General features: G+C 38.3%; 1 protein-coding gene across 3 annotated transcripts in view; it reads left to right on the top strand.

The window, feature by feature from the left end:
- The window catches only part of TMEM182 (transmembrane protein 182), a 395,595-nt gene extending 380,876 nt beyond the window's left edge, over nucleotides 1–14,719 (top strand). The window contains exons 9-10 of one of the 3 annotated variants that reach the window (XR_009566205.1): nucleotides 12,046–12,722; nucleotides 13,854–14,719. The gene's annotated coding sequence lies outside the window, so the exon portion shown is untranslated. Of the gene's footprint in view, nucleotides 1–4,499; nucleotides 5,604–12,045; nucleotides 13,613–13,853 lie in introns of those variants that run through there. The other 2 variants (XR_009566203.1, XR_009566204.1) reach the window with 2 other exon arrangements.
- The last annotated feature ends 3,562 nt before the right edge of the window (nucleotides 14,720–18,281 follow it).

Raw genomic sequence — 18,281 nt, 5'->3', positions numbered from 1 at the left:
CTTGTGCTGTGTTCAGCCAGAGAAGGAAGCTTAGGTCAGCACCGATGTGCTCTTTGAAGGAAATGAATATTCAGGGTGGGTTAAGTGAAGTGAGGGGTCTGGGGATCTGGGGGTCTGGTGGAGGGAATGGGGTTTTGGAGGAAAGGCCCAGTGGAGGGAAGAGTTGGAAGCAAGAGTGAGCTTTCTTCCTCTCAGCCTGGAAGCTCTTGGACGCCTGATATCCTGAAGGCAATTATATGCTTCTTCCCTCTCACTTAGAGTGTTGCTTGTCGTTTGGGAATCATCATGAGTTCCATAAGGGCTCCTCCCGCTGCTCTCATTTGCTCCCCGGGGTGGTAAAATGATGTGTCCTGGGGGAAAAGAGACAGATGTAGGGGTCACATGGCGGATTTGCTGCACTTGGCTCTTGAGCTCCTGCTTCTCTGGATACCTAAGAGATGCTGGATGGTGGCCCACTCTCCTGCCACTGAGTGGAGTCACGTTTGCTCAAATATTGACTCATTTTGGCAAAATGTCATCATGCTTAGTGTCAACAGCAGCCATACCTTAGTGTCAGTGGTGAAGAGTGGTGAGAGCACTGGGAATGAAGCATAGGGTTCCAGCTCCTTCTGGGACCAGCACATCCTCTTCCCTCATGGGCCTCGGCCTCCTTACAGAAAGTAAGGAGGTTGGGCTACAGTATCTCTAAGGTACCATCCAGAAATGACTCCCTATTATTTTGTATTTATTCCAAAGTTGAAAACATTGATATAACAAAGGATATTTTCCCAGCACAATACTTCATTCATGCCTAATAGAGAAATAAGAGAAAGTCAAAGTCTTTACCCATGAAGTTAAAGTAGCCTCTGTCCTATATCTACCACCATTTGAGCAGTGAAACCTACAAAGCCCAGCACAAGGATGGCACTCGGCACCCTCAGCCAGGGCTTGCAGTACCCCTCAGGGTTGTGTAGCCCTTCTTGGCTGACTTTTCAGATGGACCTGATGAGTTTAAAAACTCTCCTACAAGGAGAGGAAGTTGGGACTTTTAATGTGAGGCTCAAGAGAGCATGAGGAGATAGAGACAGGAATTTGGGGTTCTTAGAAAAATTGGGACCTGTAGACCTGAGCTTGAGTATTTCCCCTCTATTCCCTACATTGCAAAATTAGAAGATAAGTAACCTGCTGTATCCACTTAGTGAACTAGTGGTAATACTCAGAAACCCAGACTTCTAGTCTCCTGATCTAGCCCACAGACAGTGCTTCCATTTAATTAGTCAGATTGATTGAAAACTTAATTACACATAATCCCGCAGAAAAGGGAGTTATGATAATCACACATGCAAAGCTTTAGGGATGTAAAAGAGAGAAGGGCCAAGTTTATGATAGCCAAATGACTGGAAGAAAAGAATTCTTCTCATAGCCATGCTCTCTTCATGGAGGAACCACTTAATAAAGGAAAATGTTTTCACTGGAATGTGTTTTTTTCTGGTTGTAACATTTTATAAGGTAGAATTAAAAACATAAAACAGGGTGTGAGGTGGATGTAGGGGAACACTTTTTCCTTAGGTAGAATTTGCTAGAGAACTGGATACAATAATCCAGTTTGGAAATTCTCAGGCAAGATGCAGAGCTGCCCCTAAGAAATGTCCAGATATTCATAAGGCTTCCAACATTCTTATGGTGTATTCATGTTCTCACTTTGATATTTATTGGAAAGATTTGGGAGACAGTTTGAAACATTTTGTAAATCAGAAAAATAACTCTCTTAAGAAAGAAAATCACAAATCTGAGGATTAGTATTATCCATGCCAAATATAAAATGAAATAAAAGAGGATAAGATAATATGAAATGAAATAAAACACTGCCTTGCCCCTTCCTTCCTTTCATACAAAGACAAGCACATAGCAACAAGAAGGCAAAACCCCACTGTCTATAGTAAGAAGGGAAAAAGGTCCTCACTATCATCATGTTCCCATTCTCCACTGATGTCTTCGTTTCTAAAAGGATTTCAAATAGTGTTTTTATTCCAAAATAATCATTGGTTATTTTTCTTGCAATGTTTCTGAAAGTCTAAAATTATATCATACAAACCACATACTTGGTAGCTCTGTCTAGAGAATCACAAAGTAACTAATTGGAAATTGAGTCAACATAATGAATTGATACTTTATTGTGAGGTGTGTCTCTAATCAAATCACACACACACATGTGTGCGCACACATGCACACACACACACACACGCACACAGAAGAAAGGAACATTTGGTTGGTCCCACTCATGGGTTTCTTTTTGTTTCTATCCACTGGTTTAGTAAAATAAGTTTGTTTAAGCTTAAGATGATAATCAAGGGAAAACTAATATAAAAAAAACAGGTTTGGGGTAAGATTATTCTTCTATTGTTGGCATCTTCATTCTAAAGTTAAGGAAAATAATTAGAAGTTACAATTTCCCTAAAGTTAATCGTACAAAAAATAATTAATAAAGGTTTAAGAGAGAAGGAAATATAATTTTCAGTTCTCCACAATCTACAGCTCATCCAATTCACAGCAGAGATAACTGAACATCTCAAAGATTTTTAATTGGATTAGCCATTGATATAATCTCTTGAGCACATTCATTTGTCAGATGAAGGCTTTGTCTGTCAACTCAAAAGAAAATATTACCCTTGAAAACATTAAGTTGGGAAGGATTTCAAAACTGTCCCTTATTCACATTGTAGCAGATTGTTTTGACAGGGACATGCAGAGAACATTTGCAAACAATAAACAGCCATGCCTTTCTCCTTTGGATGAACACAAAGGGAAGGAAGAAAGATTGTCATTTGTCTCCATGGACATCTGTCTTGCCAACAGTGCATTAATTCTCTTTGAAATCAGTAGTTGTATATGTTGTGTATAAGATATATTTGATGATGGTGATCCTTTAGCCATTGTGTTAAATTCTCCTCTATGGCTCAAGATACCAAAATAAATCTATAGCTCTTGTTCAAGGGTGATGTCTAATTTGGCCAGCTGGAATGGCCATCAAGATAAATATGTATTTTCCTTGAAAGACACAGTGATGTGGCCTTTGGGATTGAAGCATAGGTCATATGACCTCAAGTTTAAGTTCTTATCTTCGGATAAGAAAAAGGACATATATTGCTGCCAGCATGTACCATGCCCTGAATATCAGGACTTGGTACATGACGGCTGTGTCTATAGACAGAATCTTTTCAATGTGGCCACAGCGTTGTCATCAAAAATCCCCTCCTACTTTTCAGGCTATTGTATTAGATTTCTATGTTGTGTAAGAAATGACCACAAACTTAGTGGCTTAGAACGACACCTATTATTTATCCTACAGTTTCTGTAGCTCAGAAGTCCAAGCACTGCATAGCTGGGTTCTCTGCTCAGGGTCACACAAGTCTGAAAGCAAGATGACTACAGAACTGAATTCTCATCTAAAGCTCAAGGCCTTTCCCTACACTCATTCAGGTTATTCAAAAAATTAAATTCCTTGCAGTTGGAGCAATGAGGTTTCAGTTTTCCCCATATCTGTTACCTGAGGATCTTTCTCAGTGGCTGGAGGCTGCCCTTATGTCATTCCCTTGGGACCCTCTTGCAACACAGCACCTTTAATGCCAGCAGGAGAATCTTTTTTTGCCCAACTAAGATGGAGTCATAAAATGTAACTCAATCAAGAAAGTGACTATCCTATTACTTTTGTGTCATGACATAAGCTAATCAAAACTAAACTTTCAGCCAGAATTGGGGAATCCAAAATTAATTGTAACACTTCTGTGTCCGCCATTTCTTGATTATAGGAAATAGGCTTCGTTCAGCCTCCAGGACTTTCCCTGAGTTCCAAGGAGCAGGTTCAAACAGTTGTTGATTAGGGAAGTGAGGGGATGCAGAGACAAGGGCGGAGCAGTCAAGAAACAATAGTGCAGCCTTGGAGCAGGGTCCTGGTTCCCCCTCGAGGGATACACACAACAATATCTTTGAGCTCTTCTGCAGATACTGAAGCCCCCTCCGGGTGGGAGAAGTTAACTGTCTGCTGCTCACAAGAACATAGACCTCAGATCTGTTGGAACCAGAAGGTTGATGATGCCGACTCCAGATTAGCTCACCACCAACCAATCATAAAAATGTCCATTAGCTGATCACGTCCTCTTTGAACCATTACAATAAAACTCCTCACTACCCACTTCAGGTCAGGACACATAGTCTTGAGGGCATTAGCCCGCTGTGGCCCCCTTTGCCTGGCAAAGCAATAAAGCTATTCTTTTCTACCTCACCCAAAACTCTGTCTCCTAGATTTAATTCAGTGTCAGGGTACAGAGGCGGGATTCAGCTTCAACGCTGCTCTCACCTGAGTCTGGCATGGAGGTCCAGGAACAATGCTGACAATTGCGGAGGTTATAGAAGAAGCCATGAGGGCACTGGTGATGAGATAAAGTGATGGCTGAGACTTACTGAGTGCTTATTACATGCCAGACTCTCTCCCCATATGTTGACTCATATATTCTTCACAGTGAGCAAAATAGGGACCATTGATGTGCCTACTGATGGGTGAGGAACTGGGGCGCACAGAGATGCAGTAACTTGCCCAGGACTGCACAACTAATAAGTGACGGAGCCGGGATACAGCTTGAGACAGTCGGACGCCAGAGTGTGAGCCTAACCTCCAAGTTCTATAGCCTCTCAGAAGAAAGAATTGGAACAAACCCAACAAACTCCTATGGTATGCATTCAGAAGTTTGCCTTGTCTCCAGCCTTTAGGCAAGGAACTACCTAAATCATTCTTAGTTGATGAGAAACTGTTTAATTTACAAAGGACTTCTCACACAAGAATGAATTTTAAAATCTTGGCTAGTAAGAGAATACAATTATGGATCTTTTTACAGAGGAAGGTAGGGCTGTGCCGAGGCAGGAGTGATATGAAGGAAAGAACAATGGATCAGAACCAGGAGGCTCAGCATTTTGATGGGGATGCATTGAAATTTGGCTTTTGCTTAGTACTGGGTTAACCCCTCTAAGTTGGCTTTGAACTTTCCCAACTGCCTTTAGAAGGCCATCAGTTTGGGATCTCCTGAATTTTATACTGTCAATGATCCTGTGGTCCTGTATTTAACATAGGTTATCCTCCTACTTAGCATAACGTCTGATATATAAACAAGGCATACCACTTAGATTCTCTTGGAAAATCAGAAAAATGATTTCTCTTGGAAAATCAGAAAAAATGAGAACATTTTTCTATATATGTTTTAGACAGTAAAATTCTACTGAAATATAAAGTTATAATGGCAAGGGGGGATTATGCAATAATTTATGACAACTGTTAAAACTGTAAATTTAATAGAGAGGCCTATTATTGGGAGCTCTCCGACAACTAAATAAATAGATTAACAGTTAAAACTAGAAAAAAAATGAGTTAGCCAAATTCAGGAATAATATATTTTTTGAACAACTTGTGTAAATAAATAGATGTAAACAATATTATACTCCTGTTTTATATTTCTTTTCTTGTAGCATTTATTTTGCTATTAAGGATCATACAACAAATAAAATATTATTTAAAACAACTGTCAATCCTCATTCCTTATAGATTTAATATTTGCAAATTTGCCTACTTGCCAAAATTTATTTGTAAGTCCAAAATCAATACTGGAAGCCTGTACTTTCAGGATCACATGTAAACGTGTACAAAGCAGTGAAAACTTTCAGCCGCTGTACAGGTATATTCTGAGCTGAGGATGAACAAGAGATGTTCTGAGTTTTTGTTTCTACCCTCATACAGTAAACAAGGTTCCTTCTCTTGGCCTATTTAGTGCACTGTTTTTTGCATCCTTGTGATTGTTACTGGTGATTTCACCCTTTAAAAAACCTCCTGAATGCAGTGCTGAAGTGCTTTCTAGTGTTCAGAAGCATGAAATAACTGAGATGTGCCTTAGGGAAAAAAATACATATTATGTAAGTTTCCTTCCAGGATGAGTTATGGTGCTGTTGGCTGTGAGTTCGATGTTAATGACTCAATGCTATGTATTAAGTAAAGTATCTTTAAACAAAAACACACATAAAACAAGGTTGATGAAAATGTGACCAGAGGCTCGCAGGATTCTAGCCCTGTATTTCCCCTGGGAGCAATGGTTCAGTGTTGGCTGCGACTTTACAGAACATAACTATTCTGAATTATAAGAATTGATTGTAATTCTAATTTTTAGTTGTTTGATTCCATTGGTCAATGAGTCTTTCAATTTGTGGGAACTCTTTACAATTCATGAAAATGAATTAAAAATAGAAGATCTATTTTACCACTTGAAAGTTAAGTGAAGAAACATTCCAAAATCATGCATGACATCCATGAGACATTGTCTTAAACCAGACGCAATAAAGAATATATAGTATGTATTCAGTGTGAGCAAAAGGTGAAATATTAGGGAAGTATGTGCCACTCTCAAAATATCTTATTCTTCCCTTAACCTTGATAGAAAATGAATCTCCACTTAGTTTAAAGTACAGCGGATTGTAAGAGCAATGGAAAAGCTGATGGTGTGTGAAATGTTTGTCCTGTGCTGTACTACCAACCTAAAATTCAATGACTCTACTTTCATAAGAAAATTGCAATAATAATTAAATACTTTTGGGACAAAGCTTCATAGTTATTCCTATATCTCATAGATTCATCATCTTACGATAGTGATGTTAGCCTTTGATTGAATGTTGATTTTTGATTCACCCCATTTAATATTCCACAGTTGGCCACCATCTACCATGTGTATTCAAGTGAACCTATGATTTGACTCTGTGTGTGCTTAAAATAAGAGATACCATATGGTTACATGAAGTTAATAATGTAATAAATGTAAGTCTTAGAATAATTTGAAAGCTCAGTATAACGATTTAATATTTATATCAATGTCGATTACTTTTTTATTGAAGTATAGTTGATTTACAATGTTACAGGTGTACAGCAAAGTGATTCAGTTATACATCTATATATCTATTTTTTCATATTCTTTTCCATTATGATTTATTATAGGATTGAATGCAGTTCCCTGGGCTCTACAGTAGGACCTAGTTGTTTGTCTGTTTTATATATAGTACTGGATATCTTTTAATCCCAAATTCCTACTTTATCCCTCCCTCCTTTCCCCTTTAATAACCATAAGTTTGTTTTCTAGGTCGGTGAGTCTATTTCTTGTTTTGTGAATAAGTTCATTTGTATCGCTTTTTTAGAGTCCACATATAAGCGATAATGTATGATATTTGTCTTTCTCTGCCTGACTTCACTCAGTGTGATCATCTCTAAAGAATGAAACAGTGCTATCTGCAGCAGCATTAATGTCTTACTTTTTAAAAATACATGTCTAGCTCTGCAACTGGTGGAAGGGGCGAGGGAGTTCTCTGGGGTCTCTTTTATAAAAGCACTAATCCCAGCCATGAGGACCCCACCCTCATGACCAGATCACCTCCCAAGGGCCACACCTCTAAATACCATCACACTGCAGGTTAGTTTTCAACATATGAATGTGGAGGGACACAAGCATCCAGTCTATGCAACAGCTATCTTGTAAGACTGAGATGTCTATCCCTCTGTAAAGATCAAGATAACGAAAGTCAGAGTTTTAAGGAAACTGCTTGAATGATTCATCTAGCAAAGATTAGGACTTATACTCGATTCCAGCTTTTTCCATTTGGCATCTGTGGCTGTTCTATTTCTTGTACATGACAGTTCTCATCTCTCTTGTGGAAGTCGTTAATCATTTGTTGGGCCCAAATAATAACATCCAGTTAATCCTCAGCCAACCAGTGGTAAAGCGTGACCTAGTGATTGGTGTCTCTGTGCTCTGTACAGACTCACTGTTCCCTCTCTGGTGCTCCTGGACCTCATGTTCTCATCTCAGCCCTTACCTCCCACCTAAGGGACTCAGAACCCTTTCTGATGCACAGTCTGGTGTCAATCTCTAGATTCTGGACCCTGAGCTGCAAAGAAGAGATGCTCCAGTCTCCCATTTCAGTCCATCGCAGAGCTCACCCACCGCATGTCCATGTCATGGTGGGGGGAGCTTGGAAAAGAAGGAGGAATGTAAATTTATAATGACACCTCATAAGAGCACAGAATAAGGAGGAGTTAATTCTGGATTTCAGAGTGTCTGACATGATTCATGTTCATTTCACTTATTACCAGTCGTTCATATCTGAGCGCCAACAACATTGCCTGCCTTATAGAAAGTGCTCAATACATTTTTGTTGGAAAAAGCAATTAAAATCAATTCAAATATTGCATGTACAATCAGTGCCGATTTCTGCCATAGCCATGCCATGACAAACTAACAATGCTAACAATGATGTCTATTTTACAAAGGGCTTCCCCGCACCCTATTTTTGGATTCCTTTAGCCTTCATGATGAGTCTGAGGTAAGGAGAGTACAATCCCAATTTTGTAAATAAGGTAACTGAGATGTTGGGTTCACATATCTTGGTGGTAAAGGAAAATATCATAATTGATGTGGGAAACTATGCATAAAAATACATATAGATATATTTACTAAAACACAATGGCATTCACATTACATTCGGGAATTTCATTTCCATCTCATCTTATTGCCCTGGAATACAAAAACACGTGGAAGACTATTTCCTTTAATTCAGAACCAATATGAACTCTGTGCTTTCCTCTGAAAAGCTGAGCTCCATAACCAACGAGAGCCTCCCAAGCTTTCCATCCCTTGTTGAAAGACATTTACTCTTTCATGGCCCGATTCCCTAACTTTACAACTTGGCTTGCATCTCCCTCAAGAGATGTGATCCCTTTGAAGCCAATTGCATACTGGGGCTGCCATGTAGCTCTCATTTCCATTAAGGAAGGTTCTACTGGGGACTAGACAGAGTGCAGGGCTACTGGCCCCAAGTCATCCAACAAGTCAGATGTGGAATTGGGAAAGTCATCCTGGATTCCTCCTCCCTTGTAAGCCTTTTAATCAATCTCATTCTGTTAGAGTGGCCAACCTTTTATTCCCAAACCTAAGCAGAAAGCGTGCTTGACAAAAATCAATATTATAGCAAAATCGCATCTGTGAGAATATGAGTAGGTAAACCAGTAACTGCAGTAGACATTTTTGTGGGCATTGTTGCAGGCAAGTGACACTACAGTTGGAGCAGAAAGTTGCTATAAAGTATCTATTGTATATATCTAAATGTCAAAAAGGTAGCGCAAAGAATATACTGCTATAAAAAATAGCATTCCCTGGGCCTCCCTGGTGGCGCAGTGGTAGAGAGTCCGCCTGCCGATGCAGGGGACACGGGTTCGTGCCCTGGTCCGGGAAGATCCCACATGCCGCGGAGCGGCTGGGCCTGTAAGCCATGGCCACTGAGCCTGCGTGTCCGGAGCCTGTGCTCGCAATGGGAGAGGCTACAATACTGAGAGGCCCGCGTACCACAAAGAAAAAAAAAAAGAAAAAAATAGTATTCACTGAAAGAAATGTGTATAAATCTGGGTTGCACACGTACAGTCTGAAATGAAGCCATTGCAGGCTAAACTTATGTGAAAGGTAAATATTTTCTCTTCCTCTGCTCTCTAATTCTATTAATCCAAGTATTTGTGTCCCTCAGAGTTGATGATACTCTTTAATGGATATTGATCGTTACTCACACAACTGAACCGTATTTCCTCAAACTTGTATAGAGGAAAATCATATTCCTTGGGAACAAGGAAAACCCACCACATAGTAAAGATAATCATGAGGACAGTTATGGTTAAGTCACAAAAATTAATTGACATTTCTCCTTCTCAATTCAAAGTTATTATAAAAACAGAAAACCTGATTCAACTGGACATTTTGTTAAAAATCAGACTGGAAAAATAGCACAGTTAAACCAATACATTGAAGGACCCAGATTAAAGTAAGAACTAGCATTTACCGAACATAGCTCAGTTTTATCCTTAACAGTTTCTACTAAAATCAATAATAATTGTAGTGAATAATTAGCCTTTGTGTCTCCCCACGGTTCTGCAAGTAGAATTTATAGTTATAACACATAAACTTTTCAAAGAAAGGAATGTTTATTTGACCTACCTGCATGTCTTGAAATATGTATTTAGCACAGCTGTTCTTTTGTGTTAAACTCATCACAAAATGCAGGTTTAATGTAACCCATCATTGATCTGCAATGAGTGGAAACAAAATCTCTCCTTAATTAGTATCATCCAATCACTTTTTTACATTTCTACAGAACACACACTGTGAACTGTTTAATGGACTATTATTTAGAAAAGTGGCAAAGAGAGCACCAAAAAAAAAGAAAAGAAAAGAAAAAAAAAGACGTAGTGAAAATGGAAACTATCGGTGTTAATGAAAAATATGTTGTGAAATAATGGGGAAAAAAAGGTGTTTCGTTAAGATGAGCTTTCCTGTCATTTTACTGTAGAGATGAACGGTGCCCCAGTTGCTGCCAACAATGGAGACGAAATAGAGAGATTCATTACCTACCACATCCTTAGCTGTCTACCAGTGAATTCACTTATCTGCTCCTTTTTCTGGAGAACCTGCACAGAGGGGGGAGGAATAAACAAAGAACAGGGGAGTAAATGTGTCACAAATTACCACAAACACACTGGGTCTCGATGCACTTTTCATTTCTCTCCTCATTAACTGTGTCTTGCTCAAAATGAACCACTGGGTCCAAACATAATCAAGTCTCACAGATAACAACTGACTTGACTGCTGGGGCATTCACCACCTCCTAGCTACTGGGAAATAAATTCAGAAATAAAATGCGTTAAAATAAAATTCACTCTGCTCTCTTTTCTGTGGTCAGATAATTTGAAGACCACCAACGCCCACAGAAACAATCCATCTCCCTCTGAAAAAGAAGGTCTTTCTGCCACCACCAATAGCGGACACCTTTAGTGTTATCGAGACTGAGTATAATTACACAGTGAAAAGGCCATCAAAGTGTCTTGGGCACTGGTATTTTTTCCCTGATATCTTTATCCACAGTGCTACCTGAACACTAAGAAAAGAAAAGAAAAGTTGTGCTAGGGAGAGCCAGGGAGTACAGAGGGAGGATGGAAAGAAAAAAAAAGACCTCTCAGGTGGGTGTAACTGACCTGTAATTTTGAGAGTGCAATATAATTTGAAAGCTGTAGAAAACCCCTTTTTATTGTTGTTGTTGTTATATCCTATTTTAAATCAAGAAGGATTGTTTTGAAGAAATTTTGAATTTTTGTGTGTATGCACTTGTGGGTCTTATTTCATCAAAGCACCGATTTCTCAGCAAAGCTCTTGAAGGGCTCGTGGTTGAATTTTTTTATGCTAACCAGGATGCTTTATTTCCCTCTAAACCAGGATGAAGTGCTTACAAGGGATTCAGTCACTTTAGGAAGCTGGGGGCTTGCTTCTTAAATAGAGAAACTCGGGTTTGAAAGCATCCTTTCTCCTCATTGAGCGGTGGGGATGCAAGCGAGTCCCGGAATGTTTCAGATTAAGGCTAAATGGAGCTAGATTTAAATGAAAGTGACAACGAATGACTCTCATTCTACCTTTATTCCATCCAAAATTTCAGTTTGCCTACTTTACTTCATGCCGGTGTGAGTGACATTGGTTGTTAAGCCCCCTGCCCCGTAGTCCTTCTCGGGCACCAGAAATGCTGAATCTGGCGTCTTTCTCCCATGTGTCATCCAGCTATATTAATATATTAATAACCTACCCTTCTTGGGTTGCTTTCTCCTCTTCTGCCCTTGAATCTATCTCATCTTTAAAGCCCGAAGCCTGGTTTCCTTACCTCCACTGTGATTATTCTTTCTCGGAACTGCACTGTAGATTGAGCACAGATGAGGTGAGTACCTGATCATTCTGAGAGTGATGGAAACAAAACAGAACAGGTCACTTACACATTAAATTGTACATTTCATAGATGACGTGGTGGGGCAATTTCACCAATGAAATCAAGTTCCTGTTACATCAATAACTCCTTGAGCAAAACCCATGACCCCTGGAGTGTACGGGGAGAGTTTCATCTCTATAATAGTTTAGCATCTTGCCAACTGGTTTATTTGGGGGTTATGTTTCTTTGCAGGGGTGTGATATGGCATGGGAGCTGAATAATAAAAGAAAAAAAAAGAAAGAAAACTCCTTATTTCAATAGTGGGGTGCTTCTCAAGCATGGTGCCTATTGGAATCATCTTGAGAGCTAATGAGGAAGACAAGAGGCCAGGACCATGGATATACAAGAGTCCCCAGAGGATACTACACCTCCAAGTATGCCAGTCATCTCAAAGCTAACCTCATGCTTCTAAGTGAGACAGTCTGGGACCTGGGACCTGGGACACTTCGCTGCAGTGCTTGCACCTGGACAAACGTCTCAACCTCCAGCAACAAAATACAAAGAAACTATAAGGGTCTAAAAATAACTGTGTGCACACACAGTTGGGACAAATGATGGAAAACAAGACACAAAAAGACCAAAAACTCAACTGCCACTTCTGAGGTGTGGGGAGCAAAAGCAGGAGACTGTGCATGCATCTTGCACACAGCACCACCAAGGGCGTGGGCACACCACCTAAGCACCCCCTTCGGCCTGACCCCTGGACCTCACCCCATTTAAGAGAACAGCTCATCACCCCCTCAGGAGCGAGCAAGGGCACCTGTTACTTGTTTTCGCTCCCTCCTGCATGAGTCCCAGTAAAGCCTTGCCTGAATTCCTTGTCTGGACAAGGAATCAATTTCCATTGATTAACGAGTCCAAGAACCCTGGTCAGTAACATAAGTGTAATGAGAACAAAGGTGAATTAGCACAGTGACCATATTAGATTTATTGTGGAGACTAAAACATACACATGACTAAAAAAAACTCTACTAGAAATTAGATTCATTCTGGCTATTGTAGTTTCCAGGTATCTCAATTTGATGTGAGCTATGATGTGAGGTATTGAATATCATCATATTTCCACATGTGTTTTGGCATTACAATTCCCTTTTTACTAATTTAGGATAAAGTTGACTTATGGAATCAAAATATCGCCCAGGACAACTTACTATGAGCCTGTGGGACTCTGGTAGGAATCTTACAAGATTAGTCCAATTCCTGATTGGAGAACACAAAGTTTGAATTAGTATCTAAAGATCTAAATAGATATTAAATTAAAATTTTATGTATAGACAAATATGTTTACACAAATTCAGACCAGTTTTCTTCTTGAAAGAATTCTCGGGGTTTACATTTCTCATGTGCTAGGTAAATCCAAGAGAAGGTAGCATTCCCCTAATTTATTTCATCACAAAAAAAAATTATTCAAGGACCATCTTATCAAATGAGGTTTGCCTGAGGACTCTTTGGGAAACACCAATCTAAATACTAAAAATGTTAATAATGTATCATGAGATGTAACATTATTCTATTTAAAAGGAGGTGAGTTTTAGTTTTTATTTATAATCTCAGTCTTTAAGTAAAGAAGTCTTGTTTAACTCAGTGACTGAAGAAAGTAAAAGGACAAGCTTTACAAATGACATTAAAAATGTAACAGCATGGATTTTTTTAAAAAATTGCATATACTGATATCTTGAAACTTAAGAACATTTTTTATGGTAGCCATTGTTGATACTGTACTAGATATGTTTTAAAACAAAACAGAATAAACCTACTGCTAGACTATTCTCCCTAAAAAAAAAAAAAAAAAAAATTTAGAACAAGGAAAGTAGGTGTGAAAACGGGTAGAATTTCCTGCTCTATTCCTAATCACAGGATTCTGAAACATAATACATTCCATAGTCAGTTATCTTTTGCATCTTATTGGGTCTGGTGATTGCCTAGCTGATGTCAAGCAGGTGAGTTTGATTGCTTTTCTGTTTGTCCCACTGTACATAACTCTATCTTATGGCATCAAGAGATTAAAGTAACAGAAAGACCAGCATAAAAGGAGCTCAGAGAAGCTGGATTTGGAAAGCGGGCAGCAGTGGTTTGAACAAGATCCTTAGCAGTGCTCGTGAGAAAGGTAAGACACCTCTAAAGTCTGATGACAGACAATTGAATTTACTCAGAATTGTATGCAGTTAAAAATAATTTTCAATTACCGAATACCCTTAAATGCTGGCCGTATTAAACTAGAGTAAGGACCCCACTGATGGGATTAGTCACTTGATAATTGGCTAATTCCTATTTCATTGTATCTGACAGCTCAATGTGGACCTATGGAAAACACTTAGAATACACCCATTTTACAGAAAACAAGACTCAGGGTAAAAGAAGATGAAAATATGTGTCATGTAACTTCCATGCAGCACATTTGAGGTCATGATGCTCTGGCTCCTCCCACATTCCCACTCGCATTTATCGTTGTGTTTTTTTCTCACACCTCCTCTGGTTGATGGAAGAAGTCATACATTGACCAAATATTTTGGCTGGAAAAAGGCCCATGGAATCCAGAAGGATCATCCAGTTGAGAGGTCAACAAAATAATCCGTGGCAACCTTCCAAAATTCCACCAAAAAAGTTGGAATATTTAAATTTATACCACATAAAGGTACTTTGGAGAACATGAACTCAGATCAGGGCTGTCAGATGGCTCTATGCTTTATAATGCTGTGAAGTTCTTCTTTTTTTCATTTTTTAAAATTTATTTTATTGAAGTATAGTTGATTTACAATGTATTAATTTTGGCTGTACAGCAAAGTGATTATATATACATATATATTTTTCATATTCTTTTCCATTATGGCTTATTACAGGATATTCAGTATAGTCCCCCATGCTATACAGTAGGACTTTGGGGTTTTTTGTGGTTATTATTATTATTATTTTAATGAATTTTATTGGAGTATAGTTGATTCTGTTTGGAATTAGGTGCTACAGTTGAAAAAAAATGATTGCAGCTAATCTCACTACATTTTTATTTGAATAATGCACAGAAATTTTGAACAACTCTAAAATTTAGGGGCACACAGTTGTAAATGCAGTGAACTAAGCCATGCTGGTTTTCATTAGACTTCCATTTAATTTTCTAATTAATCTCAGAAAACATTAATTAATTTTGTCTTTTCCACAGTTGGCCTGGCACCCTTGGGCCTGAAACACCACAAATATTGCTGGCCTGGAGCAGTAGTAATCAACATTTCTAATTCGTTTGAGCAATCCAGTGGCTTTTTCCTTACTTCTTTCTCTGATAGGTACTTTAACAATCATTTAACCCCTTGGTTTTAGACTTTCTATGAAAGCATAAATGAAAGAAAGAATAGACATCTCAGGTCAAAGTGAAATAACAGGACAAATGTCATGCAAACAAGTTTTTACGTTGAGACAGAGTTGAAGTCTCTGCTGGAGAAATACTTGTCTCCGTTTCAGAAGTGTCACAAGCTAACACCGTTTTGAGGGTTGCATTATCCCATCGTCTGCCAAGATATTCACCAGGATCGCCTGCCTGACGCATCAAAAAAACTTTTATAATGTTAACTCACAATGAAATTTACACACAGAAAAATAGACACCCTTAAAAGCCCAAAGCACTAGAGTTGGTAGTTCTTTTACATTTTGCCAGCAAAAAACCACGTATTTTATAGTTTTATTCCTTTTGACAAAAAATAACAGAGCAAAGGCAATTTCAATGTGCAGTTGAGCCCAGTTTTGGAAACAAGGAGAGGATGTGAGGTAACGACTACAGTACAGGGACAAGTGACTTAGAGAAGAGATAGTTGAGCAGTAATGCAAATACAGCATTTAAAACAAATAATTTATCTCAGTTAACTATGAAGGACATTAGATTTTCTATACATCATACTGTGTATGTTGAAGGAGTTGTCACACTGTTCTATTTTAAATTTAAAATGCCTTTTAAGATTTTACTGAGAAATACAGTATACCTATAAAATGTTTATACTATACACCTATTTAAAAATAATAATAAAATTAACGTCCTTGTACTTGCAACCAAGATTAGGAAACAAAGCATTATCTGCCCTAAGAAGTTCCCTCTGTGCTATCATCAATATTACTAATATTATGATTATCCCTCTTCCTCATAAGGATAATCATAATATTATCCTGATTTGAGGTTTTACTGCTATATCTCCTTGTGTGACTATGGTACTATTTACTTGGCCATTGTTATTACTTAGGTTATTTGGGTCGGTTCCAGTATTTACCATTACGAACAATGTTGCTATGGGCATTCTTTTAAATGTGTCTTGATTCAGCTGTTTCTTCCAGCTATAGACTTAGGACTGGACTTAGGGGATTAAAAGGTATGCACATGTTCAGTTTTTAAATGGTCATGCCTGAGTTTTTCAAAAAACGTTGCAACATGTTGAGTTTATTTTTGTGTATGGTGTTAGGGAGTGATCTAATCTCATACTTTTACATGTACCTGTCCAGTTTTCCCAGCACCACTTATTGAAGAGGCTGTCTTTTCTCCACTGTATATTCTTGCCTCCTTTATCAAAGATAAGGTGACCATATGTGCATGGGTTTATCTCTGGCCTTTCTATCTTGTTCCATTGATCTATATTTCTGTTTTTGATTGGATTGTTTTTTTGATATTGAGTTGCATGAGCTGCTTGTAAATTTTGGAGGTTAATCCATTGTCAGTTGCTTCATTTGCAAATATTTTCTCCCATTCTGAGGGTTGCCTTTTCGTCTTCTTTATGGTTTCCTTTGCTGTGCAAAAGCTTTTAAGTTTCATTAGGTCCCATTTGGTTATTTTTGTTTTTATTTCCATTTCTCTAGGAGGTGGGTCAAAAAGGATCTTGCTGTGATTTATGTCATAGAGTGCTCTGCCTATGTTTTCCTCTAAGAGTTTTATAGTCTCTGTCCTTACATTTAGGTCTTTAATGGGCAGAAGACCTAAATAGACATTTCTCCAAAGAAGATATACAGATTGACAACAAACAAATGAAAGAATGCTCGACATCACTAATCATTAGAGAAATGCAAATCAAAGCTACAGTGAGGTATCACCTCACACCGGTCAGAATGGCCATCATCAAAAAATCCACAAACAACAAATGCTGGAGAGGGTGTGGAGAAAAGGGAACCCTCTTGCACTGTTGGTGGGAATGTAAATTGATACAGCCACTATGGAGAACAGTATGGAAGTTCCTTAAAAATCTAAAAATAGAACTGCTGTACGACCCAGGAATCCCACTACTGGGCATATACCCTGAGAAAACCACAATTCAGAAAGAGTCATGTACCACAATGTTCACTGCAGCTCTATTTACAATAGCCAGGACATGGAAGCAACCTAAGTGTCCATCAACAGATGAATGGATAAAGAAGATGTGGTGCATATATACAATGGAATATTACTCAGCCATAAAAAGAAATGAAACTGAGTTATTTGTAGTGATGTGGATGGACTTAGAGACTGTCATAGAGAGTGAAGTAAGTCAGAAAGAGAAAAACAAATACCACATGCTAACACATATATATGGAATCTAAAAAAAAAAGAATAAAAAAATGGTTCTGAAGAACCTAGGGGCAGGACAGGAATAAAGATGCAGACTTAAGAGAATGGACTTGAGGACACAGGGAGAGAGAAGGGTAAGCTGGGACGATGTGAGAGAGTAGCATGGACATATATACACTACCAAATGTAAAACAGACAACTAGTGGGAAGCAGCCACATAGTACAGGGAGATCAGCTTGGTGCTTTGTGACCACCTAGAGGGGTGGGATAGTGAGCGTGGAAGGGAGATGCAAGAGGGAGGAGATATAGGGATATATGTATACATATAGCTGATTCACTTTGTTATAAAACAGAAACTAACACACCATTGTAAAGCAATTTTACTCCAATAAAGATGTTAAAAAAAAATGTTGTACCGATTTACCCTCCCACAAACAGCAAAGGAAAGTTTCTGCTATTCCACATCCTAGTTAATGTTTGATATAAACTGATTTTTAAGAAGTTATTTCACAATTCAATGGGTAGGGAAAGGTCTCTCATTGTAGTTATAATTTGCATTTCCCTGATTCTAAATAAGATTGAGCATTTTTCCATATGAGCTTTTCATATATTTTCTGTGAAATGTCTTTTCATAGCTTTTTTGTCTTTCTATAAAAACTGGTTTGTTTGTTTTTATCTTATTGATAATTTTGGAAGTTCTTTACTTATTCTGAATACTAATCCTTTGTCAATTATCTGTTTTAGCAACATCCTTTCCCAGTTTATGGCTTGCCTTTTCTATTTCATTAGGGCCTTTTTATAAACAGAAGTTCTCAATATTAAATGATTTAAATTCATCAATTTTTATTACAGTTTGTATTTTGTATGACATAAATTTTTCTTGACTTGGAGGCCCTAAAGATTCTCCTATAATGTC

This window comes from Globicephala melas, chromosome 12, assembly GCF_963455315.2.
Source record: "Globicephala melas chromosome 12, mGloMel1.2, whole genome shotgun sequence".
NCBI lineage: Eukaryota > Metazoa > Chordata > Mammalia > Artiodactyla > Delphinidae > Globicephala > Globicephala melas.
The sequence above is the reverse complement of the archived record's forward strand: the minus strand, read 5'-3'. Positions and strand labels throughout refer to the sequence as shown.